The 27,460-nt window shown below is 45.0% G+C and overlaps 1 long non-coding RNA gene across 2 annotated transcripts in view; it reads left to right on the forward strand.

Moving 5' to 3' along the window:
- LOC128325148 (uncharacterized) overlaps positions 1-27,460 on the forward strand; it is an 89,249-nt gene that overhangs the window by 3,672 nt on the left and 58,117 nt on the right. For both annotated transcript variants that reach the window (XR_008307284.1, XR_008307283.1), the window contains exon 2: positions 14,443-14,569. This is a non-coding gene — a long non-coding RNA (uncharacterized LOC128325148). The remainder of the gene's footprint in view (positions 1-14,442; positions 14,570-27,460) is intronic.

The raw sequence follows: 27,460 nt of genomic DNA on the forward strand, positions 1-27,460 counted from the left end.
CTGTATGGTTGGCTTTAGTCACATTTCAGTTTATCTAGGCAAAATATAAAAATGGTTTTTTTCCCAGCCACCCCTATCATCTCCCCACCCTCACCTCACACACACACTAAGGAATGATCTCATATATTACTTTATCCAGCACAGTCTCCATTCACACATACAGGAAGACCGTGGTAAAGGTTTTCCTGAGTTGTACATTTCAGGCTGCAAATGAGGTCATGTGGCTAAATGCTTATTTGTTGTTGTTTTAAACCTTACCTGTCCATAGAGAGTTAGAGGCCTTTCCCGAGGCTCAGAATCCGTTTAACTCAATACATGGAGAGGAGAGTGGGATCATGCCTGTTGTCTCCTCCCTGACCTCCATGCACTGATCACAGCCGTATGTGCATGGCATCTGTGTGTGCACAACTTGTACATTTGTTGGCTCTGTGCCCATGGCTGATCAACACATGTGGATTGCACATGGGGAGTGGGAGTGATCCTTTGGCTGGCATCCAAACTAATGCTTGTTGCACTAGTGCAGGGATCTTGCTTTAGCTAGTTTTACTAAGTCGTGAGCTTGCCTTCCAGACTAGTGTTCCACTGGTGCATCAGGGTGTGCATGCACAATCTTTGGCACACCTCCTGCAGTGGAACCTCTTCTTCTCTCCATATTTTGGATGTCATCCACTGAGTTCACACTGCACAGGATCGGCAGAAAGGCTCGGGGAAAGGATTCTAGTCTAATTGTCTCCCTGATTTGCAAAGTGCAAGAAATAGTGTTCATAGGGAAGCATTAGAGATGTGATGGACAGGGAGCTTTCTCGATTATGTATTTATTTATTTTTATTTAACACATTTATATACTGCCCAAAATGCAAGTCTCTGGGCGGTTTACAACAAAACAATAAAAACAACCAATAAAAAGATTAAAACATTTCAACAACTAAAATTTAAAACATTAAAACTATTAAAAATACAATTAAAACAATGTCTAATTAAACGCCTGGGTGAACAGATGTGTCTGCCTTTTTAAAAGTTGTAAGAGATGGGGAGGTTCTTATTTCAGCAGGAAGTGTGTTCCAAAGCCTCGGGGCAGCAATGGAGAAGGCCCATCCCCGAGTAGCCACCAGACAAGCCAGTGGCAACTGTAATAGCAATAGCAATAGCACTTACATTTATATACCGCTATATAGCCGAAGCTCTCTAAGCAGTTTACAATGATTTAGCATATTGCCCCCAACATTCTGGGTACTCATTTTACCAACCTCGGAAGGATGGAAGGCTGAGTCAACCTTGAGCCCCTGGTCAGGATCGAACTTGTAACCTTCTGGTTACAGGGCAGCAGTTTTACCACTGCGCCACCAGGGGCTCAACTGTAGACGGACCTCTCCAGATGATCTCAATGGGCAGTATGGTTCACAGCAAAGAAGACATTCTCTTAACTAGCCAGGGCCCAAGCTGTTTAGGGCTTTATAGGTTATAACCAAAACCTTGTACTTTGCCCAGAAACTTATCGGCAGCCAGTGTGGATCTTTTAAGATAAGAGTGATATGGTCTCTCCAAGATGACCCAGAGACCAACCTAGCTGCTGCATTCTGGACTAACTGCAGTTTCCAGACTATGTACAAAGACAGCCCCACATAGAGCGCACTGCAGTAGTCAAGTCTGCAGGTGACCAGCAGATGTAATACTGTTCTGAGGTCATTTATCTCAAGAAACAGATGCAGCTGGCATATCAGCCAAAGCTGATAAAAGGCACCTCTGGCCACTGCCTCAACCTGGGACATCAGGGAGAGTTTTGTGTTCAGAAGCATCTCCAGACTGTGTACCTGTTCCTTCCGGGGAAGTGTGTCCGCATCCAGAACTGGCAGATCAAAATCATCTCCTGAGTTCCGACCCTGCACAATAAGTACCTCCGTCTTATCTGGATTCAGCCTCAGCTTGTTACTTCTCATCCAGCCCATCACTGCCTCCAGGCAGGCATTTAGGGAGGTTATGCCCTCTCCCGATGATGTTGTCATGGAGAAATAGATTTGAGTGTCATCAGCATACTGATAGCACCCTGCACCAAATCTCCTGATGATCTCTCCCAGCAGACTCATGTAGATGTTAAACAACATTGGAGACAATATGGAGCCCTAAGGGACACCATACCAAAGTTCAGCTTTTGAAGAACAACAGTCCCCAAGGGGAACCTTCTGGACTCTGCCTGAGAGATAAGAGTGGAACCACTGCAAAGCAGTGCTTCCCCCCACCGCCCACCCCCCTCAGATGCTCCAGAAGGATACTATGGTTGATAGTATCAAAAACCGCTGAGAGGTCCAAAAGGACCAACAGAGTCACGCTTCCTCTGTCTATTCCCAATTGGAGATCATCCATCAGGCCGACCAAGGCAGTCTCCACCCCATAGCCCACCCGAAAGCCGGTCTGGAATGGGTGTAGATAATCAGTTTCTTCCAAGACTGCCTGGAGTTGGGAAGCCACCGCCCTCTCGATTACCTTGCCCAGTCATGGAAGGTTGGAGACAGGCCTATAGTTGCTCAACTCTGAGGAATCCAGGGCAGGCTTCTTCAGATGTGGTCTAATAATTGCCTCCTTAAGACAAGGAGACATCCTGCCCTCCCTCAGAGAAGCATTTATGATCTCTACCAGGCCTTCTACAACAACCTCCCTGCCAGATAGTATTAGCCACATTGGGCAAGGGTCAAGAGAACAGGTGGTAGGCTGCATCGCTCTAAGCAGCTTTTCCACATCCTCACGAGTCACAAACTGAAACTGATCCAGCCTAACCACATAAGAGGAGTCGCTGGACACCTTCATTTCAAACACTGCAGTAATTGTTGGGTCTAAATCCAAGTCAGTCCAAATATGAGATATTTTATCCACAGAAAATTCATTAAACATGTCCCAGCGGGTAATAGATGGTTCCAAATTCTGATTTGAGGGAGGAGGGGCACTCACTAACCCTCTTACAACCCTGAACAACTCCGCTGAATGTGAACTTGCGGACACAATACGGGCTGAAAAGAATCGCTTCTTTGCCGCCCGTATTGACAGAGCATAGATCTTCAAATGTGCTCTATGTTGTAATCTGTCAGATTCAAGTCGAGTCTTCCTCCACTTGCACTCCAGTTATCTACCTCGCCGCTTCAGCCTCCGTAGTTCTTTCATATACCAAGTGGCCAATTTTGAAGCGGGTCAGAGAGGAGGCTTAGATGCGATCATGTCTGCTGCCCTGGTGAACTTGCTGTTCTAGTTCTCCATCAGGGCATTGACAGAATCACCAGCAGAGCCAGCACTAAATCCCTAGCAGCTCAACAGCAGCAAAATGCTTCCGTTCAGGCAAATCACATTCAAAATGTAAATCACATTCAAAACGTAAAACCCAGCAGAGGGAGCAGTCTCATGAAAACTAAAAACCCAAAAAACCAGCAACTTTTTGACACTGGATATATGACGTTATAGCACTATATCGCAGCAATTGAATTCGAAACAAAGCACTGGAAATATGAATGGCACCCTGCTGTCCACATAGAGACTGCAATGTCACAACACAGGAAGTGGGGAAGCACACTTCAGAAATACACCGTGACCCCATTGCAGGGTCTAATCTGGAAAGTGCCCTGGGGGAGAAATGGGGGAAACCAGGAAGCTTTTCACACCCAGCTTTTAGTTTGCATCTCCTCCAGAATGGATATGTGTGTTCACATATTGGCCAAATGTATCCCAAAGTCCCTGCGAGCTATTAGGGGGCACTTTCATACAATTCAGGTTTTTAATCACGCATTAGAGTGCAGCCCAATTTATATCTGGAGTAAAAAAAATTCAATTTTTGTGTCGGTTTGGGGGGGCAACTTCAAACTTGCAGTAAAGCCTCGCAGAAAACCTGCAGTAAAGCCTGCTGTCTGGGAAAGCTCCAGGTTTCCCCCCCAATTTTTTTCCTGGAAAAATGTGTCCCACCCCAAGTTTTTTTTTCCTCTTTAGGAAGCATCGCACCATGCTACCCCACAAGGTTTCTGGCCCCTTTGGCATTTCTTCAATATGACCTCTGTTGAAAATTAGTGGCTGACAAGAGTCCTCCCCACACTAAAGACCCCAACAGCACAACAATGACATGGGAGCTGGCACCAATAAACATGTTGGAAGTGAGGCTGGGAAGGATTTCAGGATTTGGAGTTTTTTGTTTGAGATTTTAAAATCAGCAAAAACAATACTGCAGTGAAACAATACTTTTGCCTCCCCAGATGGTTTGAATTTCTCTGCATAATCCCGCAGAGAGATACAGAAAAGCACATTTTGTGATCAATCAAAATGGGAATGATATGCTTTTTGCAAACAAAGGGAAAGGGCATGCAAGCTGGAAGCATTGCTGGGTGGCGGAAGAGGGGAAATGATTCCAAAGAGTGTCTCCCTCTTTCTCCCAGACTAGAGGAAAACTAACAAAACAAAGTGGAGACTGTTTTATGGTTTGCTTTCTTAATTCTAGTGTACAAATCTGAACTACCAAAGCTGACCTAGATGTTACACTAATGGCAGAGACTGATATCCTGTGGCAGGCATCTTATCTCACCTCCCTTGCAGCTATATTATTTACTGCTCACCGGAGGTCCCAGGAGTGGGACCATCATGTTTTACGTTTCCTGGCTCCCACGGGCAAATGCCACTGATGTAGTTTATAGGTGGAGAAAGTCATGATGCAATGACTCTGACTCACCAAGGATGAAACAGTATCTCGAGTGTGGGGAGGGGAAAGGGTGGTAACCTCTGTGGCGAAGGTGATGTCTACACTTCCTCTAAGAGCTCAGGTACAAGTTAGGGACTGGGTTTCTGCACCCCTCCATTGGCTGCCAGTAATGGGGAAATGCTTTTCAATGGGATCAGTTCATACATTTTGACTCTTTTCAGACCTGATTTTCAGGGTTTTAATTGTTATGATAGTTTAATTGTTTTTTAAGATGTTTTTAATTGGTGTTAATATTTATATCTGTTTTAATTGTTATTGGTTTTAATGCTTTCTGTTTTTAATTGTAAACTGCCCTGAGCCTTTTTGGAAGGGCGGTATAAAAATCAAATCAAATAAATAAATAAATATTGCGGTAGTGAGCATAAATGATACCCATTGCTAAGCAGGGTTTAGTGAGCACTGCCTGCTATAAGATATTCCCCTTAGGGCAGGGCAACACAACTCTAGCCTTCCAGCTATTATTGGACCACAACTCCCATTGGCTCCAGTTGAATGTACGCAAGCTCTCTACAGATGTTAAAATGGGCAGGTGGCAGCCAGCGGGTGGAGCCTGCCACAGCCAGCCTGTTCTCCCCACACAGGCATCGCATCAGAATATTTGAATGGGGCTTCCAAAGTTCCCCTATAGTTCTACAAACATAAGCTTTCTTCACACAGCTAACAGAATATGCATTGCAGCGGCGTAACTATAATTGGGCAAGGGGAGACAGTTGTTTTGGGGCCTGCTACCTCCAGGGGCCCCCCAGAGACATGTCACATGACTCCCCATTGCCCGCCCGCCCGCCCAGCCCCAAGGCCCCTCAGCCTGTTCCCCTTGCCCCGTTCGCCCTCTCTCCTGCTTTTCCTGGCCAGCAATCTAAGCAGACTGCAAGCTGCTAGAGCTCCTTCTCTCTCTGCCTCTCAGCTGATCAACGGGTGGGCGGGGCTTCCCTAGAGGCCTATGCATAGGCCTCGCTGAAGCCTGAAGCTCTCCAGGGAGCAAGCAAGGAAGGAAAGAAGGAGGCAGGCAGAGTGGCCAGCGCTGGCTGCCTTTACCCACCACAGTTCTCTGCCGACCCTCTGCCCAGCCCAGCCCAGCCAGCCCAGCCTTTGCCAGTAATTGAGGTAGAATGTGAATTCCTTATTGTGGTTAACCCCCTCCCCATATATAGGGATCTGCTTGCCGTAGGGCTTTGGTATGGGGGGGTGGACTGAGAAGTCTCTGAATATTTAATTTGAACAGATTGCAAAATTTGCTGGCTTTTTTTCTTTAAGTATCTAAAAAATCCTATAAGTGGCTTGTTTCATGGCAGAAAATTACAAAAACTTCTGGAACAAACAATATTATATTTATATGTATTTATTCATTCATTTATAAATGCACTTATGTTCAAGTTGTTTTGCAACCCAGAAGGGCTGAGTGAGAACTGTGAAGCATGTCTTGTGCTTTTATTTTATTTTATTTTTCTTTAGAAATGCCAAGCTAGTTGGACATGTCCAAAAACCTCACTCAGACTATTTCACTGTACTAGTCATTAAGCCCGTTACATTAACGGGCGCTAGAAGAGTTGTGAACAGGGGAGCCGGCTGCGCACCTGCGCCGGCTCAGTCCTCTCTCTGACTCGCTGGAGAGAGGACGTCTGTAGCAGCTCCTAGGACAGTCAGGAGCACGTGGCCAGGCCTAATAGGAGTGGCTGCGCTGGGGGCTGTAGCGGCGGCGGAGGGCTCTTAAGCCCCCCCCCCGCCGAGAATCAAGGGTGGCCCCCTGCTTAGAGGCCGTGGGTGCGGCCTCCCTCAGCGGAGCTACGGACGCAGCATAATCGAGTGGCCGCTCCCGGGGGCTGTAGTGGCGGCGGAGGGCTCTTAAGCCCTGCCGCTGGGGATCCAGGGTGGCGAGCGGCCTCCCCACCACCGGAGTGGCTGCTCTGGGCGGCGCCACAGACGCGGCCCAATCCGAGCGGCTGCTCTTGGGGGCTGTAGCGGTGGCAGAGGGCTCTTAAGCCCTGCCGCCGGGGATCCGAGCAGCCTCCTCACCAGCGGAGCAGCACGTGCGCCACGCATGCGCAGAACACCCACAAGAGACACGGACGCAGGTACCTTAGGGTTTTATTATATAGGATGTCATCGGTCAGTATGATTCTGTAATGATATGAAATGTTAAGGAGGCCCTGCACAGGCTGATTTGTCCTGCTGCCCCACACCCCACTAGGGACAACCCTGCTTCTGAGCACCTACAGAGAGCGGTTTTTATCTTAGTAGAGTGAGAGACCACAACCAGCCCTACTTCCACATTGGGGAGCAAGGAGAATTACTTTTAGGACAGACTAGGGCGTAACTTCAGGAGCTCCTTGAGCCCTGGCATGCCTCATCTATCTTAACATTTTACCAAGAAGAGGCAGATTCCTCATTCTCCCCTTCCCCTTTTTCTCCTGAGGAATGGTGTTAATTCTTGCTCTGTTCTCTGTTTCTCCCCACCTATCTTCCTTGCTTCAGTGGGACTTACTGGGAGCACAAATTAGTTTGGTTTGTTTTACATCCCTGAGCATGTGTAATCCTATATGCACCTACCAGGGAAGGATCTCAGACGGTTGAATGCAATGGAGTTTATTTTTAAGTAGACATGCTTTCCTTGCTAGTAAGTCCTTTAGGTTTCAATGAAATGTACTTCCAGCTAAATGTGGTTAGATTTGCTGCCTGTGGCTGCAATTCTCCACACACTTACCTGGAACTTTTACACACAGCAGGCTTTACCTCAAGTTTACTGGGAGGCATTACTGAGAAACTGAAGTTGTCCCAAAGAACCAACACAAAATAGTGGATTTTTTTTTTTAACCTCCGGATATAAATCAGGCTATACTCTATCAAGCAGTGAAAAACCTGAATTGCATGTGAACTGCTCCCCAATAACGCACAGGAACTTCAGAGTAAATCTGGCCAACATGTGAATGCAGCACCTCCATTCCAGAGGAGATGTGTGTTAAAGGGTTTTAAAAGCCCCGTGTGAAAAACCTCCTGGAATCAAACTTTACTGAATTTGTTCAGAATTCTGAGAAAACATACATAGGCTCACTCTGCATGGTTGAAAGTCTCCTTTGCTAATCTGCAGCAACGGGCCCATTTTAATAATTAGAGTTGCTAGTGTGTTCTAGGCATTAAAAGTAGCACAAATAGATAGTATTCAATGTATATCACTATATATTGTGAGTGTGCATGTGTGTATTCAGTGAAATGTATTTCCAGGCAGCATACTTATTTTGAAATATCAGACTTAAATCGTTGGGGACCTGGGGTGTGTGGAGGCCCTGGACTTTTTTGGGGGGCATTTTAAAATCTCATCTCTGGGCCCACTCCAACCTTGCTACACCCCTGATGCATTGGTTGGGATGGAGCCTGCCTGCCTGCCTGATCCCATCTTCCCACTACTACTATGTAGTAGTCATCTGGCATAGCTTCTCTGAAAAGGATTCAAGCAGAGAGAAATCAAATGAGAGAGAGGGGGAGAGAGAGAGAGAGAGATCCACACACGGGCCATCTCTCAGCACATACTAGGGTAGTTCCCATAACTGATATTAGGGTAGGAAAATCTTCCTACCCTAAATTAGGAGCTCTCACTGCTCCCAGTTTTCTATTGTGTGTCAGTGAAAAACAAGGTCAGGGAGCTTGATCATCAGCTAAGCCTTAGCTGGATAGGATGATTTTTCTTCCTACCTCATTCCAAAACTAGGGAGGGAAGCTGGGTAGGTTGGCAGTGCTCATCCTAGGGTTTTGCCCATGCTCAAGCTCCCTGCTTCCGACCTTGTTTTCAGCTGTTACACAACTGACAATTGGGAGTGCGCAGAGCTCCCGAATTAGGGTGAGAGGTTTCTCCTACCCTAAGGCTGATTGTGTGAACTGCCCGAAGATATGCAGCCCACTGGGGAGGAAGTGAAGGTCGTTCATCTTGTTTAATACGATGGCTTCTGCCCATCCAAACTGCACTTTCAGAAAGTATCTTTGTGCATCCTTGTTACAGAGCTAATTTGAAAACTAGCTTGCAGCTATTTGTGTGAGACTTTTCAATATACACTGTTTGCCTTACATTGACTGAATTAGAACTTGTTGGATCTCCATTCAGCCATGAGACGCGGCTGCTGGCAGAGATGGGGTTCTAACCACTGCATTCCAAACAACACACAAGGCCATCCATTGCACACACAACTCGTTCACTCCACTCTGCAAAACCTGGAAACCTGTTCTTTGAATGTTGCAATTCTGTGGGAGATGTGGCAATTCTACCACCCTTGCGGTTGTTTTATCAGCAAGCGTTTGGCTTACTTCCTCTCAGCTGGAATGTCTGAGTTAGGCACAGATTTCCCTGATCTGCTTTTAACTTGAATAGAATGTGGATACATTTTTTATTATTCTTATTTGGGGGGGGGGGACATCCCAGGAGTTATGACTAAACATGATTTGTTAAAGAATGCACAAAGCTGGAATGATTTCCTGGGACTTCAACTGTCCCATTGAAACAGTTACTTAGTAGTACTACGCACTGAAAAAATAATCAGTATCAGGTCGTACCCAATCTGCTCCCGATTATGTGCATCAGGTCGATGATGTGCAGATCGATCCAATACATTGGATTGGCTCAACACAACAGTGAGGGTGGAGACCTTACCTGATAGCTTTCATGATAGCTGAGCAACAGGCTCCTTTTCTTTCTTTTTCGAGTAATTCTCTTTCCTTGCCAGCAGCAGCAACCATTTTTCTTCTTGACAGCCAGCTCACAATGTTCTGGGGAAAGAAGCAGCATTCGTTCCCTGGTGCATTTGTAACCACCCTTATTGTTAGCAATAGAAATGAGTAAGTTCAGCTAATCAGTAAAATAAAAGAACATTGGCTCATTCTCTGCAATGAAAAGTGCGCACAGTTGCGCAAGCATTGTTGTGCTAAATTCAACACTGTGCAAATACAGTTGTGCAATTAACAGCCACTGGAAATTCTGTCTGCCAATTGCGCAAATGCGTTCCCGCAGTTCTTGTACTGAGTGCAACAGTGCTCCTGCACATCTGCATGCACATTATATTGGGATGGGCAGTATGTCTGTCATGAAATGACGATGTACAGTATATCTGTCATGAATTTTTAATTTATAGGCTGTTTAAATTAATAATTATATTAAGGACACCGTAATATCTAATTTTGGTTACCATAATATTACCATAATATCTAACTCACCTCTTCAGGGGTGCAGGACCTATTAGGATGGTCCACCCAAGAAGGCTGTTAAATCCTACAGAGTTCCAAGAGGCCTTGGAGAGCTTTAGGGTTGCTTCTTACCAGTGCAGGAGACACTATCGCCCCTAAGTGTCTTCTCCACTCTGCTTCGAAACGAGCTCTTTGGTATACTGAACAGCTACGGGAGCTGAAGCGGCAAGGGGGAAGACTAGAGCATATGTGGTGGAAGACTCAAATCCGATAAGACACTGCACAAAGCTGATTTGAAGGCTTATTCTGTGGCAATCCGTGCAGTGAAGAAGCGATGCTATTCTGCATGCATTCCATCCTCAGTAGATCTGGATTTTTCATTATCCCGCTGTGATGCTTTTAACAACCTTTTTGCAGATAAAATATCTTGCATTCGAGCCGACTTGGACTCCACAGTTATGGCAGGGAGTCAACTGCAGAGGCGTCCAGTATCTCCTCTGGTTCAATTAGAATGGATCCGTTTCAATTTGTGACTCCTGAGGATGTGGACAAACTCCTCCGAGGTGTTCGGCCTACCACTTTCCCTTTGGATCCTTGCCCAATGTGGCTTATGACATCTAGCAGGGAGGTTGTTGGAGATGGCCTAGTTGACATCATAAATGCCTCACTGAGGGAGGACAGGATGCCTCCATGTCTGAAGGAGGCAATTGTGAGGCCTTTGCTTAAGAAGCGGTATATAAATCAATAATAATAATAATAATAATAATAATAATAATAATAATAATATCATCTGACTGTGTAAACAAGAAGTAATAATAAAATATATACTTTACAAAACAATAATAATTTGCCAGGTAGAAATATAAACAAAGAAGGAATTCCAAACAGGAATTTAAACAAAGTGTTCATCTTCCTCCTCTTTACATAATGATTCCAAAAAAGGGGGAAGAGAAAATTCCAGGAAAAATTGTAACTCAACAGATACCAAATGTCTGGAACCCTGTAGAGCCTCTACCAATCAGTGTGAACAAAACTTGATGGACCAATGGTCTGACTCAGTATAAGGAAGTTCCTGTGTTCCTATAATATTGTGGAAAACGTAGGGGGGTGGGGGAATTGGGTGGGGGGGATTCTCCTGGTCTAGCTTCACACAGAACTTGCTAACCCTATATCTGTCCCCTGCAGGCACACATCATTGCAGAATAGTCAGAGCATAAATACAGATAGCCTAATATGTTTAAAGTTCTTTAATAGTAATAAAATAAAAATAAACTTTATAACATTTAACAAGGGCCTCATGTTTGTCAGTTACCCCTGGGCCTTTGTACACACTGTAATAAAATAAAAGTTAACTTTATAACATTTAGCGACAAGGGCCTCGTCTTTGTCAGTTATCCCAGGGCCTTTGCACACATTGCCCTGGATATCTTAAGGAAAAGGCAGGCTTGCTTCTTAGTAAGCAACTGGGTCGAATGCAGCCTGCATGGTTTTCCATAGGTATCCACATGGCAAAGAGGTGAAAGAATTTGCCCCTCCCCACAGAAAAACTGGCCCAGCGGCTGACATCCTGACTAACAAAGTGCTTGCAGAAAGACATTGCGCCGGCACTATCTAGCTGTGGCACTATCTAGCTGCACTAAGGCACTTTCCAGATTAGACCTTGAAACGGGGTCACGGCGTATCTCGGAAGTGTGCTTCCACACTTCCTGTGTTGTGACACTGCAGTCCCTACACAGACAGCAGTGTGCCGTTCACATTGCCAATGCCTTGTTTCGAATTTAATTGCTGCAATATAGAGCTAGGACATCATATATCCAGCATAAGAAAGTTGCTTTTTTTCGGGTTGTTAGTTTCCGCGAGACTGCTCCCCCTGCTGTTTATGTTTCGGAGGCAACTTGCCTGAATGGAGGCATTTTGCTGCTGTTGAGCAGCTAGTCTGGAAACCGCCTAAGACTGGAGCTTGCATTGCAGACTAATGTGCTACTGCAAGCACGCTTGCACTTGTGCAACAACATCTGTTTGGGAGATGGGGACCGTAGCTTGATGGAGGAAGACCTGCTTTGCATGCAGATGATTCCAGATTCAATCCCTGGCATATCTAGGTAAGGCTGGGAAAGACTCGTGCCTGCAACCTTGGAAGCGCCTCTGCCAGTCAGTATTGGCAATACTCAGCTAGAAAGACCAAGGTCTGACTCAGTAAACGGCAGCTTCTTATGTTCCTACGTAACAGTGCGCAACAGCAGCATCTCATTTGTTTTTTACCACTGGTGGCACAGTGGTAAAACTGCCGCCCTGTAACCAGAAGGTTACAAGTTCGATCCTGACCAGGGGCTCAAGGTTGACTCAGCCTTCCATCCTTCCGAGGTCGGTAAAATGAGTACCCAGAATGTTGGGGGCAATATGCTAAATCATTGTAAACTGCTTAGAGAGCTCCGGCTATAGAGCGGTATATAAATGTAAGTGCTATTGCTATTGCTAGTGCTATTAAAGGGATTGTTTTAAAAGGGATCACAATTGTGCAAATCTCTGTTGTTTAGTGCAACTATGCAATCTTCATGCACTAGCATAATTTTGCTCAGAATGCAAATGCTTTATTAGTCAGGATGTCAGCCACCATTGCCAGATGATCAGTTTTTACAAGTGCAGTTTCATTTTCTGTGTATCCTTATTAAGGCATGTAACATGATATTAGCTTGATTTTTCTTAATTCAGAATTCGGGGGCTCATTTGGTGTGGATGTTGCTTGTTTGTTTTGCCACAGAATACTGCCTGCCGCCCATGCGGTGAAGTGAAACAGGAGGAGGGAAACCCCAAGGCAGGCTGCAAGTATAAAACCAAAAGCACTGCAGAGGGAGTGAGAAACGGAGAGTTTCTGTTTCCTCACAAGCTTAGTGGGCCTTGCATTAATTGTCAACAAAAACAAAAAAAATCTAAGACCAGTTGGGCCCCCTGCCAAGGTCTCCGGCTGCAGACTGAAAACAAAAAGATCCACTCTCAGTTGCTAAAACAACTGTCGGCCATGAGGCTGCCGTACTGAGAGACAATTCCCGCTCGCAGTTTACCATGAACTTTCTGCCTGCAGACCCCCACGGTTGAATGAATCAACAAAGGGGCTTTTGTCAACCAAGGCCTTTTAAAAGACTCCCCAATCCTTGCGCCCATTACGGTAGGTTGGAGTCATTCACTCGAAACGGCGCAAGCTCACTCACTTCGCACGTGGGGTCATAAATCAGTCCTCTGCGGGGCTTTTAACGCTCGGCCTTTTCTAGGAATATGCTGGCAAAGGCTAGGCTGTCTGCCACCAGGCTCCGGTGCTCATGCAAAGGTCTGTTTATTTTGGCAGGATGTGGCCACTGTGATGCTGGAGATTCACAGTCCAAAGCCAGTGCTGGAGGCTACAGGAACTGGGGAAGGAAGTGGGCCTGTTGTACTGATGCTTGTTCTCTTCCCCTGCCTTTGCTGGTGCTGTCAGGGGTATCAAAGCTGTTTTTGTTAGTCTAGGGTCTTCCTGCTGACTCGACCATCTTACCCTAGACCATCTTACCCTAGACCCTAGGCAGGGAATTCTAGACCTTTTTAGACTGGAGGAAGACAACCGTATTTTTCAGTGCTGAGGGTGGTTTGAAAAGGAAATCATTAGCAGTTTAAATAAGCCCTATTCACATGTTATGTTCAACGCTCTAGCCCAATTCAAGCATCATGCTGCACAAGTGTACAGATATCTGTACATTCATACACATGTTTGTGTGAATGACTGTACTTGTGTTTGTTTTTAAAGTGAACCTGCATACAGACCGTACAAATGCATGGTACAGACAGGAAGTGTACTTCCGTACCTGTGTTCAACGTAATATGTGAATGACTGTACATGTGTACAGATCTGTACTTGTTTACACTGTACACTCGTGGTATGGATGTTGAACATAATATGTGAATGGACCTTCATATGACGAGTGTACAATATACACAGGTACAGGTCTGTACACAGGCAGTTATTCACATGTTATGTTGAACGCAGGTGCAGCCGCACACTTCCTATCTGTACTCAGCTTCACTTTTAAAATGAACGCAGGTACAGTCATTCACACAAAAACATGTATGAGTGTTTTCACACTCGACGAACACACTTATGGTACCATTTGTCTAAAAGAGGCGGTGCCATAAGCATGTTCATGGCGATTCTGTGAGCTACAATTTGGATTGATTCAGCTTGTGGCTCACGGAATCGCCACTGAACATATGGTGCTGCCCTCGTCAGTCAAATGGCACCATAAGCATGTTCGTAGAGTGCGAGGGGATGAGTGACAGCAGGGCAGTGGGTCTTCATCCACGTTTTCCCCTTTGTAAGCATGAGCATGGCTGCCTTCTATAATGTCTGAAGAGGGCTCATGTTGTTCCTGTGGTCAGATGTCTGCATGCTTGTACATGTGTTTGTGTGAATGATTGTACCTGTGTTCGTTTTAAAAGTGAACCTGGGTACAGATAGGAAGTGTACTGCTGCACCAGTGTTCAACATAACATGTGAATAACTACCTCCCTCTTGCCCACAGGTGCTCCGCTTATGCATCCAGAAGGATCTGAAATTTTCCAGCTCTTTCAGAAATAGATATGGCTGTATCAAACCTCCATGACCAACACGCACAGAAACAAGTCTTCAATGAGAGCAGGGGAGGCAGGGTAAGGCACTCTGCTTTTCTCTTGGGCACTATCAACTGCTGTGAATGAACATCGAAACCAAAACAGGTTATTTAACCCAAATTCCTCTTTATTCAGTAGGATAAAACTCTCCAGTTCTTGACCTGATGTGAACTTACTTACATTTTGGTTTTTCTCTTCAAATTAAAAGCACCATTTGGAAAGGCCAAGTGCCATAAGCTGTCATAAATATGGAACGGCTAGACAAAATAATAAGCACAGTTCTGCATGGATCATATAGTTTTTGGTTGCTTTCCCATAGTATTTTATTAGTAAGGCTTTGTATGTATGTATAAAAGTAGTTCTCCTTTTCTTCATCCTGCTGAAAGGTTGTGTCTGAGCTAATAACTCTCTCTGGCACCATAATCACCAGCTGATGTTGGAAGTTCATGTTCCATTTTAGAAATAAGCAAGAGCCGTGTATGCATTTCTGTATTCAATTGATCTTCACACTAAACAAAATTATAACCAGGCAACCCCCCCACCCCCAAAAGGCAAAACAAAAAATAGGGACAAAAGACAGACTGTGATTTACCACAGCCAGTAACCAGAAAATCTGGACTGTCCATAACAAGGACATCTGGAACATATGCAAGCCAAAGGTGAAGGGGAAATCTGCTCCTGAAAAGCAACCTGAGAGTTCTGCAGATCTCACGTCCCGAACATGGGAGAGACCACCCTGTCTGTTGGCCTGCACAGCCCTCTCCCAGCTCACACTGTACTCGTCTGCTATTTCTATAAATACGTAGGAGAGATAATGGAGATCATTAACTGGCAATTGCTTATAAAAATAGATCTGAAAAAGCCTGCAAATATGATGAAAGGCGAAATGATCCTTTAATATATGCAGTATTCTTTTCCAGTATAATTATGCAATAATAGTAGCGCACCTGTCCTTAAGTTGGTGCAGATAGGGGGAAAGAAAAGAAGAACCTTTAACATTCTCCAGACTTTCCAACAGCTTTATCTTGGACTTGCATAAACACACGTTATTTGGGGGTTCCTGAAGTGGGAGCTCTGCAAGCTACAGCAGCAATTTTTTACATTTACAGGTCTGTACATTTAATCCTGCTGAGCATGCTCAAGTGCAATAGAGCATGCTCAGTAGTTGCAGCAGAACTTGAAGCCCTTCACCATTTTATTATCCACATTTGGAATCAGATTTCACTATGTTATGGAAAATGTGTGCAAGATCAGCCCAAATTAAGGAGCAAAGGATCAAAAGTGGTATAATGTGGACCAAGTGAGACTAAAACCTGTGGATGCAATGCAAGAGCTGTGTGGATACCTAATATTTTATTTTTTTTGTTTATTAATAGTCAAGGAAGCTCACCCAAAGACATCTAGTTGCTGGATCAAGGCCAGCTGGTCTGTCAGAATATGTAAACATTTAATCAAACGTTGATGGCCCATCTGCAGTAATGCTTTTTCAAAATAACTCATGCTGCTGATATTAACAAGTTATATATAAATGGTAAGAGTAATATCTGACGAATATGGTTTGTTTAGGGAGGCTTTGAAGTTGATGAATTCTTGCTTTTGGTTTTCATTATGAACATCCTGCTGCAGTGTAAGATCAAATACAATCCATGTGACTACAGTTTGACACTCTGTGCACTGGTCATGCAAAATTTCAGGCTGCTAAGATGCAGATGGCAGGCTGAGAATATAGTAGACATTTTTTTTCAATAAGCAGGGGGGGGAAGTATTTTAAAGTGGGCCAGGTGTTAACCTGGATGATGATGATGATGATGATGATGATGATGATGATGATGATGATAAGAAGAAGAAGAATGGTAAAAACAACTTTATTTGTTAGCTACCCCATAACAAACTGTTACCTGGGCAGCTCACAACACAGCATTAAAACATAAAGTTAAAAACACATATCAAATAAAAAAAAAAAATCTCTCTCTCTCTCTCTCTCCCTCCCTTATACACACACACACACACACACACACACACACACACACACACACACACAATACAAAATAATTTAAAAATCTTTTTTAATCAGTTTTCAAAATCAAATTGAAAAATCAAAATTGAAAAAGCCTGAGTGAATAAAAAGGTCTTTGACCAGCATCTAAAAGAACAAAGTGATGAAGCCAGGTGAATCTCACTGGGGAGGCTATTTCATATATGGGGTGAAAGTGCAACCACCCAAAAGGCGCTCTCTATAGTAGCCACCCACCTCACCTTGTTTGGCAGGGGCACTTAGAGCAGGAACTCCAAAGAAGATCTTAAGGTCCATGTTGGGACATATGGGGCAAGGTGCTCTCTCTCTCTTAGGTAACCTGGTCCCAAGTCATTTAGGGTTGGGTTTGAAAGGTTAAAACCAGCACTTTGAATTTGGCCCAGAAATGGACTGGGAGCCAGTACAGCTGGTGAAGCACAGGCATAATATGATCAAAATGTCCAGTCCCAGTTAATAATCTTGCAGCTCTATTTTACAGCCCTACACCGATGGGGTTTGAGCTGTCAGTAACTAACCAGGAGAGAGATCTTGGGATTGTGGTGGACTGCTCATTGTAAGTGTCAACACAGTGCACAGCAGCTGTGAAAAAGGCAAATTCTGTGCTAGGGATCATTAGGAAGGTGGTTGAAAATTGACTGACTGATTGATTAAGTGCGGTGAAGTCGGTATCGACTCTTAATGACCACATAGATAGATTCTTTCCAGGATGACCTGTCTTCAACTTGGCCTTTAAGGTCTCTCAGTGGTGCATTCATTATTGTCGTAATTGAGTCCATCCACCTCGCTGCTGGTCGTCATCTCCTTCTCTTTCCTTCAACATTCCCCAGCATTATGGACCTCTCAGGGGAGCTGGGTTGAAAATAAAATGGTAATATTATAATGCACTTATACAAATCTATGGTGAGACCACACTTAGAGTACTGTGTACAGTTCTGGCCGCCATATCTTAAGAAGGACCTTGTAGAACTGTAAAAGGTGCAGAAGAGGGCAACGAAAATGATCAGGGGCCTGGAGCATCTTCCTTATGAGGCAAGGCTACAACACCTGGGCTTTTTGGTTCAGGGTCCAGGTGCATTGAATTAAGTCGACACATCAGATCAGTTTTATGATTGATGGGGGTGGCTTACCTGATTTAGATGATTGGTGGGGTCCCCTTCTATCCATACCTAAATTCAAAATATGCTGCCATGTGGGCAGTAACGAAGGCAGCAACAGCATTTTAAAATGCCCCCTTTCCCACTGGCAGTCACCCCACAATGCAATGTCTCGTATTCCCATAACTCTTTGTTTGTCACTAGTCTTTTATTTTCCAACTGTTTCTGTAAATGTTTGAAAACACATCCAAAATCAAAAAGAACATTCTAGTCTATCTATCTATCTATCTATCTATCTATCTATCTATCTATCTTTCTATCTATCTATTTGAAATATGTATACCCCGCCCCTCCAGTACACTACTGCTTGGGGCAGCTCACAACAATAAGATAGATGCCATGTAAAATAAACATTAACCAAATTACGTAAACAAGCTATTTATAAAAATATAAACACCTTAAAAACGCTGTATAAAAATGTGCTACATAAAACACAATATTCAAACAACCAAGATAAAACCAGAAAAGGCTTTGACAGTTAAACAAATAGAAAACTATTAAAAAAAGCTGTCTGTTGCCACGTCAAAGCATTGTGCTCAGCACTGTCCGTATTGACTGGCCGCAGTTCTCCAGGGTTTCAGACAGGGGCCTTTCCCAGCCCCAGCTGGTGTTACTAAGGATTAAATTTAGGTCCTTCTGCACCCAAAGAATATGCTCTAACACTGAGCTACAGCCCCTGTCCTGAAAGCTGGTTAAACATGGAACAGGGGCGGAGGAAGGCTGGTAGCAGCCTCGGAGCAGGATGGGTGGGCGGACACTGCACCCGCCCCTCACTGCCGCTTCTGTGCACCCTGCCTGCCCCCTCCTCTGCTAGATGCACTTACCCTGCACTGGCCACACCCCTTTTGGTGTGTCAGCACACTGACGCAGGGGGCATTGGCAGCGCTGACCATTGACGTGCAGCCCATCCAGCCAACCAGCACTTTTGTCACTGGCCTGGCTGGGTACTCCTCTCCTGTCTTGCTCACGAGGGAGAGGAAACTAGGGTTGCCAACTAGGAACTTTTATAGAGTACATGTGACTATTCTGGAGGAAAAAATGTCCTTTTTTGCATCTGTTGTAGTGTCCGAAGTTCTGGGAAGTAGAGGAACATTGTGTGCACTCAGAACACTTTGCTCTCATGAGCAGCTTCTCTTCCTCTCTCTCTCTCTCCTTCCCCTTCCTACTCACCATCCATCCAGTGGGGAAGCCAGAGGGGAGGTTCTGTTTCAGTGACAGGTTTCTGAGTCATGTGATGCAGGAGCACAGCTAAGTGGGCCCAACAGGTGCAGCTTGCTGCTTTCATGCAGTAGCCGCAGTGAGAAGATAGCAGTTAGCTAGCTAACTTTACTCAGTTAGCAGCTACCCCTGCTAACTGAGTTAAAAGGCACCTTTTAAAGTGGTGAATCTCTTCTGTTTATCATGGGGAGAGCAACTGGTCAGATCCAACCCCCGCACAGCATTCCTTCAATAACTGATGCTGGTGTTACCTTGCCTTTTGTTTTTTTTTTAGAATTATGATTATGAACCCTTTGGGGACAGGGGAGCATCTTATTATTTTTTCCTTTGAAAACCACTGTGGAACCTTATGTTGAAAAGTGGTATATAAATGTTTGTAGCTGTAGAGAGCAGAAAGTGAGTGGGAGACCGTGTATGCACACACCACTGCACCAGCATGCTAAGAGGCTAGCTCGGCAGCTAGCTGGTTGCTCTGCTTTGAACCAAGAGGTGAAGTTGCTGGCCTACTGCTGAGAGCAGGCTGAGTGACCCAATGCGGGAGGAGGACAGTGTGTGTGGTAAACCTAACCAGGAGGTGAATTTGCAGTTAAGAAGCAGGGGCCTTGAGAACTCTGCACCTAGACAGCAGTCTGAGCAGACCTACAGCTCACCTGGTCATCAGCTGCACAGCTGTGAGCTGTGTTTATTCTCAAATTATCTCATTTTTTATCACATATGCATATTTATTTTTTGATTTGATTTGATTTATATACCGCCCCTTCAAAAATGGCTCAAGGTGATTTACAACAAATAAAAACAATTAAAATCAATTAACAGAATCAAAACTAAATCAAATAAATAATTAAAATCATTTAAACATTAAAAATATTAACATTAAAATCATTTAAAACCAGCAATAAAAATTTGAAATCATAAATCTAATTAAAAGCCTGGCTGAATAAATGTGTTTTCAGTGCCTTTTGAAAAGTTGCCAGAGATGGGGAGGCTCTTATTTCAACAGGGAGCGCATTCCAAAGTCCAGGGGCAGCAACAGAGAAGGCCTGTTTCTGAGTAGCCGCCAGACGAGTTGACGGCAACTGCAGGTGAACTTCTCTAGATGATCTTAACAGGTGGTGGGGCTCATGGTGAAGCAGATGTATTAATTACCCAGGTATTATGTATAATACCTATAAAGGTATGCAAATTTTATGAAAATAGTACTTTTTGGATACTTTTTTGGTAGAAAGTGTCCCATTTTGTGTGTGTGTGTGTGTGTGTGTGAGAGAGAGAGAGAGAGAGAGAGAGAGAGAGAGAGAGAGAGAGAGAGAGAGAGAGAGAGAGAGATTTATATACCGCCCAAACTTTTGTCTCTGGGCAGATATTGACTTTTTTCACCAGCTAGGCCTGGTAACCCTAAGAGAAACACCCAGCAGGGCCGGTGAAGAACGTGCTGGATCCAACCCCTGGATGGGCCTTGTGCACATGTGACAGCGACAAAAGGGGGCAAGTGCAGCACCTGGCGACAGCAGCAGTGTGGAGGGGGCATGCACAGCACCACCAACAGGAACATAAGAACATAGGAAGCTGCCATATACTGAGTCAGACCATTGGTCTATCTAGCTCAATATTGTCTTCACAGACTGGCAGTGGCTTCTCCAAGGTTGCAGGCTGGAGTCTCAATCAGCCTTATCTTGGAGATGCGGGGGAGTGGGGGGACTTGAAACCTAGATGCTCTTCCCAGAGCGGCTCCATCCTCTAAGGGGAATATCTTACAGTGCTCACACGTTTAGTCTCACATTCAAACACAAACCAGGGTGGACCCTGCTTGGCTAAGGGGACAAGTCATGCTTGCTACCACAAGACCAGCTCTCCTGGGAGCTCTTGGGGGAGCTGCTGCAGCAACACTGGGGGTGAGGGGGTGCCCCCTGACCCCTATATCCATTCCCCGCAAGCCAGGAATATTTGTCCCCCACCTTGCTCAATGGTGGCTACACCACTGAAATGGAGATTGACCCAAATATTAGAAACAAAGCATCCAAGTGAAAACTGAGTATTTGTGAGACAATCTACCACACTGTGGGATTTCTCCCTGCAAGACTCCCTTCCTCGAACCTGAGTCCTGTTTTTAATCTATCTAACTGATGGAGACAGATGGAACACTACACTCCGGTTATGATAGCTGATTGCATGAAATGAGGGCACACACAAAAGACCCGCACTCACTCTGCAATGAATCTGATGTAAATAAAATTTGACTTGGAAGAGCCCTTCATGTGACGCTAGCAAAAGAAAGGGAGAAAATGAATGAACATAAATAAAAGCAGAACGATCTGAAAAAGGGACCTTAGAGAAATAATTCACTTTGGCTCAAAAAAATTGTTGCAGTATGGGAGTCTGTTTTATATTACATCTAGTATTTACCGACAACATTACAACATTTATGGTTCTTCATAGCATGTCTCATTAACTCCAGGTTATTCACAAAGTTGAGATCACCAGAATCTGCCCACCCTGCATTCATCTTCCTTCCTTTATCTTCAATGACCATCATGCCAAATTATAGGACAAGTTATGGCTCATTCTAATTGATACTTTATTCATTAGGGAAGAGAACTGGTCTTGTGGTAGCAAGCATGACTTGTCCCCTTAGCTAAGCAGGGTCCACCCTGGTTGTATATGAAAGGGAGACTAGAAGTGTGAGCACTGTAAGATATTCCCCTCAGGGTATGGGGCCACTCTGGGAAGAGCAGAAGGTTCCAAGTTCCCTCCCTGGCTTCTCCACGATAGGGCTGAGAGAGATTCCTGCCTGCAACCTTGGAGAAGGTGCTGCCAGTCTGTGCAGACAATACTGAGTGAGATGGACCTATGGTCTGACTCAGGATATGGCAGCTTCCTATGTTCTATAATTTTGTGTTGATTTGGTGCCTGTGTGACCTTTAGCCTCCATTTATGTCCCCCTTCACAGAGAACTAACATGGTATTAGTGGCATGGAAGGCATTGAGACCTGCTTCCACATGGGTGGGGATCCATGCAGCCGGCAAATATTCAGAACCAGTGAGGTTCCATGATTCCACGTGAAATACCCCCACATCCACTTCATATTCTCCCTGAAACTGCTGTAGTTATGTTTGAATATTCCATATGATAATGCGGGATGGTTCGCTCTTTGGCTGCATTCACATGTAACACAGAACCATGGGTCCATGGGACCCATTATTCCATACCCCCTCCCCCTGCTCTCCCATTTAAATTTGGACATTCAGGAGAGCTACCTCTCTACAGTCAGTGAGATTGTAGAGAGGCAAGGGAGCTGACTGCTTGGGCTTCCTGCTTGACAGAAGGACAGCCCACACAGCCAATCAGGCCAGAGTTGAGGGAGGAGCTATCTCCCTCAACTTAGATTCCAAGGCCAGCAGCCTGCAGTTCCAAATTCAGACATTTGCGGGCTACTGGGAACCTCAGGTTAAGGTGACAAAACAATACTCATCCCGAGAGTGCAGACTGGAATCCCAGTCTCGAACTCTTGGTTTCGTCGCTGCACCTGACTGCAGTTCCCCGCATTCCGACGTAACGTCTGCAGAACTGCAGGCCTATTCAACTCTGGTTCCATGTTACATGCGAATGCTGCCTTTATAATTATTATCGTATCTGCATAGAACCTCACCCATCTGAAAATAGTTTTCAGGAGCTATCAAACCACTAATGTCACATTTTCTTTAAGAACAAAACTATGTAGGAAAGCTCAGTGGTAGAGTACATGCTTTGCATGCAACCTTGGTCCCTGCATCTCCAGCTAAAAAGGTCAGGTAGCAAATGATAGGAAAAGCCTCAGATTCTGAGTAGCTGGCTCCCACCAGTTGGAATAAACATAGACCCAGGCAGACCAATGGTCTGATTCAATATAAGGCAGGCTCAAATGTTGTGTTGGGATTGGCTCACAAGAGCCACTGTTACTTGTTTGAATATTTAAAGACTGTTTACTTACAAATATAAAATATTATGAAAATACTAACATGAAAGTCTTTGTCCAATGAAGAGTTTGTGTATTCTCAGTAGCCCACATCCAGACTAGCTGTGCGTTGCCTAGTATGCAATGGGGAGGGTGAATGTTGGGGTCCCTCCCTACCTTGCCCTCAGATTGCCTTGTAACTGGCAGAAATATGTCCCTGAGCATCATGCTGCCCTCAGGATATATTTCCATGTGTCACAGAGTGCTTCTGTCAGAAGGAATAATGAGGGGGTCTCTGTGACACACGAAAGATTCTCTTTCCTATAGCAAGAATTCCATAGATCACACACATTCATGTCATAATATATTTTGTGCCTGACGTATGCTATAAGTTAACTAGTATGCTAAAGGTTCACATGTGAAAATGTTTGGGGCAAAACCAACACTTCTGAGGGCCCAAAATGTCCCCCAGAACTCCCTGCTCACACTTCTGCCACTGTTTGCTGATTTTCTTGTCAGTTACCTGGTGCTATTGACACACATTTCTTTTTCAAAATATTGTTGTCTTTTTGCTGGCTAGGTTATTCTAGCCAATCAGGGATCCCATAGTCAATCAGATGTAGCTCCATGCTATCACTGAGGGCAAACAAAGCCCATCAGTTATCCTCACTGTGCAGGGAGAGGGTACACAGTTGCAAATACAACTCAGTTGAAGCCCCCTCTTTTGTATGTGATTTCACTTTGGATACAAATGAATCCCACCTCAACTTGAAGAACAGCCAGAGGAGCTGCGGGGGGGGGGGCAGAAAATGTCCACCCACACCAGCCCCCAGTTTAGCTCACTTCTAGCTGACTTGGCACCCCTTCTCTGTGACTAATACGATCCTCTTGAATCCATGGGGTTTGTGGGGAGGCCCTCTGTCTCATGGACTTCTCAGAAAGCCAACCCTAGACTTCAGAGGAATAACAGAGAAGGAATTCATAAGGTATTCCTTCACCAGTGCATTTCCATTTCCATTACCCCTTTTTCTGGAAGAGAGTTGTCGTGGTGAAACTGACCTTCTCCCATTAGACGTGGGGGTTTTGGACCTGAGACTTTGGTTTTGCCATCTGCCAAGTGTAGCCTTGCATGTGTATTAATTGCTCTAATAATGAGGGTTGTGTTACCACACTGCTTACTGGAAAGGACTCTGATTTTAAAGTATCTGGTTTCCCTCCCTCCCAGTTGCCCAACTAGTATGGATAGCAGGATAATCTTTGTCGGGCCCATTTCTTCTGGCTTCAAACGTTCTCTTTATCGATGCATTTCATCACTATACAATATGCACCATAACAGCTGGGTCCCAAGATTCTTTAAGTGGGGATCTGCATTTTGAATATTTCCCCCTGTTTAAAAACTCCCCAAATGTAGAAGAACATAGCACTGAGGAAAGAAGAGAGGAGCTGCAGCTAGTGTGGCAGACATTGCTAATGATATTAATTGAATGGAGATTGGTTGAATGCAAGGGTACTCAAACTTGGGTCCCCAGGTGTGGGTGGACTACAATGCCCATCACCCCTAGCCACAATGGTCAAAAACCATTGGGAGCTGTAGTCCAACAACACTCTCAAATGGCCCAAATTTGAGAACCCCTGAATGGGATACTGTAGAATCCAGAGGAAAGAGTTGTGGCACGCAAGGCAGTGGAGCAGAATCAGGAATTCTAATGGTTTAATGAAACATAGAGGCTCTACATACAATCTGTGTGTAGAGCCTAGCTGGGCACTGTGGGGAGAGTGGGCTTAGATGAGATCAGCCACCCACATGACTACCAGCTCTATCATGGAGCCGATAGGGGTGGTGGGTATTGGGACCCACCTAGCCCCTGGAAATCCCAGGATGCCCCACGCAAGTGTGTGGGGCAACCCGGGGAGAGCCCTGAGGCCAGGAGGCTTGTTGTAGACTCCCGGTTGGGGGTCTACTCGTGTGTCGCCGTGCCGCAGAGCTGCACCACAGCAGCATACAATCAACTAAATGGGGTTAGCAGAGCGCTCACCCCACTAACCCAATTTAAGGGTAGGGTATTTTGTGAGGTTTTCTGCCAGGAGCTGTGTGGCTCCCGTGGCAGCACACAACCAGGAGGTATCAGGCTAGGCTCCCGTAGCCCGCTTCCTCCTGGTCGTGAGAATAGCCTCGTATATTATTTACAGAGAGGCAAGTGCAGACTGCTTTCAGGGCTCTTGCTGCTGGCTGTTTGTTAGCCCCACCACTACTCCAGGACTGGACTAAAAGTAACTAAAGCACCATTCAAAAGCTGGCCTGGATCAAGGAATGGGTTCACCAAAACACCACAGATACCTACTCAGAGGGAACCTGAATGGGAAAGCAGGGGGAGACCATTTTATTCCCCTACACTGCTACTACCAGGAAGGTCATTTGGGGGCTCTCTTCCAGGTAAAAGACTGCAGGCCAGACACAGTCCATTCCCTTACCTTTCTGCTCCCTCTCAGATTTCAGACCCTGGCAAAGCAGTTCTGGAGGAGGAGGCTGATGAAAAGACTTCCAGTATTGTGGGCTCTTGTGGTGCACTCCCCACTTCTGAGAAGTTCCAAGGGCAGTGTGACCTCACTTTTGTTTCCCTTGGATGAGAAAGAGCACTAGAGACTTTGGTTGGTTTGGTAATATTTGCTTTATTTTCAACTAGTTCCAAAGTAAGAGGCAAAGAACAGTCAGTCCAACAAGGCAGCTGAACCACTACCCTGCACAACATCCAGGCCCCAGAGAAAGGCCCTGCACCCCCCAAGATGCTTCTAGCCATTAACTAACTCACAGCTCACTCTCTCACTCTCTGCTGCTCTCTCTCTAGGGATATTCACACATGGAAATATCCCTAGGTGTCCCCATGTATTCTCTAGATGTCTGTACCCATGTATATGCTTTTATGTAAATGACTGTCCATGTGTTCATTTTAAAAATGAATTCGGGAACTGCCCCCCACCCCCAAATGTTGAACATATTGTGTTGAACAATATGTTCAAATGTTGAACAGATCGTGTGTTGAACACAATGGGTGAGTTCAAGCAATTCTTTGTCCACCAGGTGGTCTACACGTGGTAAGGAGGAGTGTGCACTGTGAGTGTGCACGTCTTTCTCCCATTCCGAACAAGCTAGTGCCTTTCTTTTTTGCTTAGGGATTCATCCAGACCATCCTGCTACACATGCTGCAAGGACTAGCACTGATGGAACAAAATGTATACTAAGAGTAGTATATATACCGTGTATGAGAGTCTATTCACACACACACAACTTACATGAAACATGGGTAAATTAAACATATATAATGAAACACACAATTACTGAAGAAGATTTCTGTGTTCTAGACCCCCAAAAGTGTGGCTGAAGGTCAATTATGCCCATAGTCCTTGTACATGTAGATACATAACGTCCTTCCAGATCTTTACTCTTACAAGTTCTTGTTCAAGTTGTTGCTCCTTATCTAAATATTACTCAAAGTTCTTCCAGATCTTTTTTCTTGCAAGTTCTTATTCTAGGAGTAGCTCCTTGTACAAATATTGCTCATGGCATGCACACATCCTCATCATGTGTGGTGGGACTAATGGATGAAGTATCGTCTGAACCAGCCCAGTGTGTGAATATGTGTATATGCAGGTAGATAACAATCTGTGTACATGCAACACAGATTGTACATGTGTACAACATAACGTGTATGAATAGACCTTCTGTTTTACTCTAAGCCACTGTTACATCACATATACTTTGTATCAGCCCTCTTTCCTTAGCTGGGGTATGGAACCTCCAAATCATTTTATTCATAATACTCAGGAGAGATCTCCAACTATTTCCTAACCATTAACTCCCCTCAGCCACACATAACATAACATGTCAAGGCCACCTGAGAAAGAAATAGTTGACCAGTGGCGTAACAATGGGCTGGTTCTCACAATCAGATGCAAGTGGAGGGACAGGTCAGCTGAGATTCAGGAGCTGTGCATGCTCCTGACAATGGATCACGTGAGTGGCAGAAATGTCAGGTGGAGGACCAGGAAGTGATTGTGTGCAAGAAGGAATCCCCCAGTTGTCTGGCATGGGCAGCCAATGTTGGTCATTTGAGATTTGATCTAGGATGGAGAAGGTTGGCTGCCCAACCAACCAACCAACCGGAATTGCTTTCTCATACACGATCACTTCCTGGTTCTCCGCCTGACATTTCCGCCACCCAATAGTCTGACTCAGTACAAGGCAGCTTCCTATGTTCAATAGCAACGAATAAAAGGGGTTACACAAGGGCCTCACAGAAAAGATGGGTTCTGAGGAGGCTTTTGAAGGCAGGGGGGCCACATAGGTATTCTGGGAGGTAATTCCAGGAACAAAGGAAGCAAAGAGGGGGTGCAACCCAGCACTGCCCTCGCCTCCTCCCCTTCATATACACACTGAGTCACAATCCAGGCCAGTCACAGTGAGGTGAGAAGACGGCTCTTCCAGAACGCGTAAATCCCAAGATAAATAGCATTGTATTAACATCGGCCCATATTAACCGTGTTCAGGCCAGCTTAGATGACAGAACTGGGAGATGGGGTGGAAGGGCTTAAAGGA

This window comes from Hemicordylus capensis, chromosome 4 (genome assembly GCF_027244095.1).
Source record: "Hemicordylus capensis ecotype Gifberg chromosome 4, rHemCap1.1.pri, whole genome shotgun sequence".
Lineage (NCBI taxonomy): Eukaryota > Metazoa > Chordata > Lepidosauria > Squamata > Cordylidae > Hemicordylus > Hemicordylus capensis.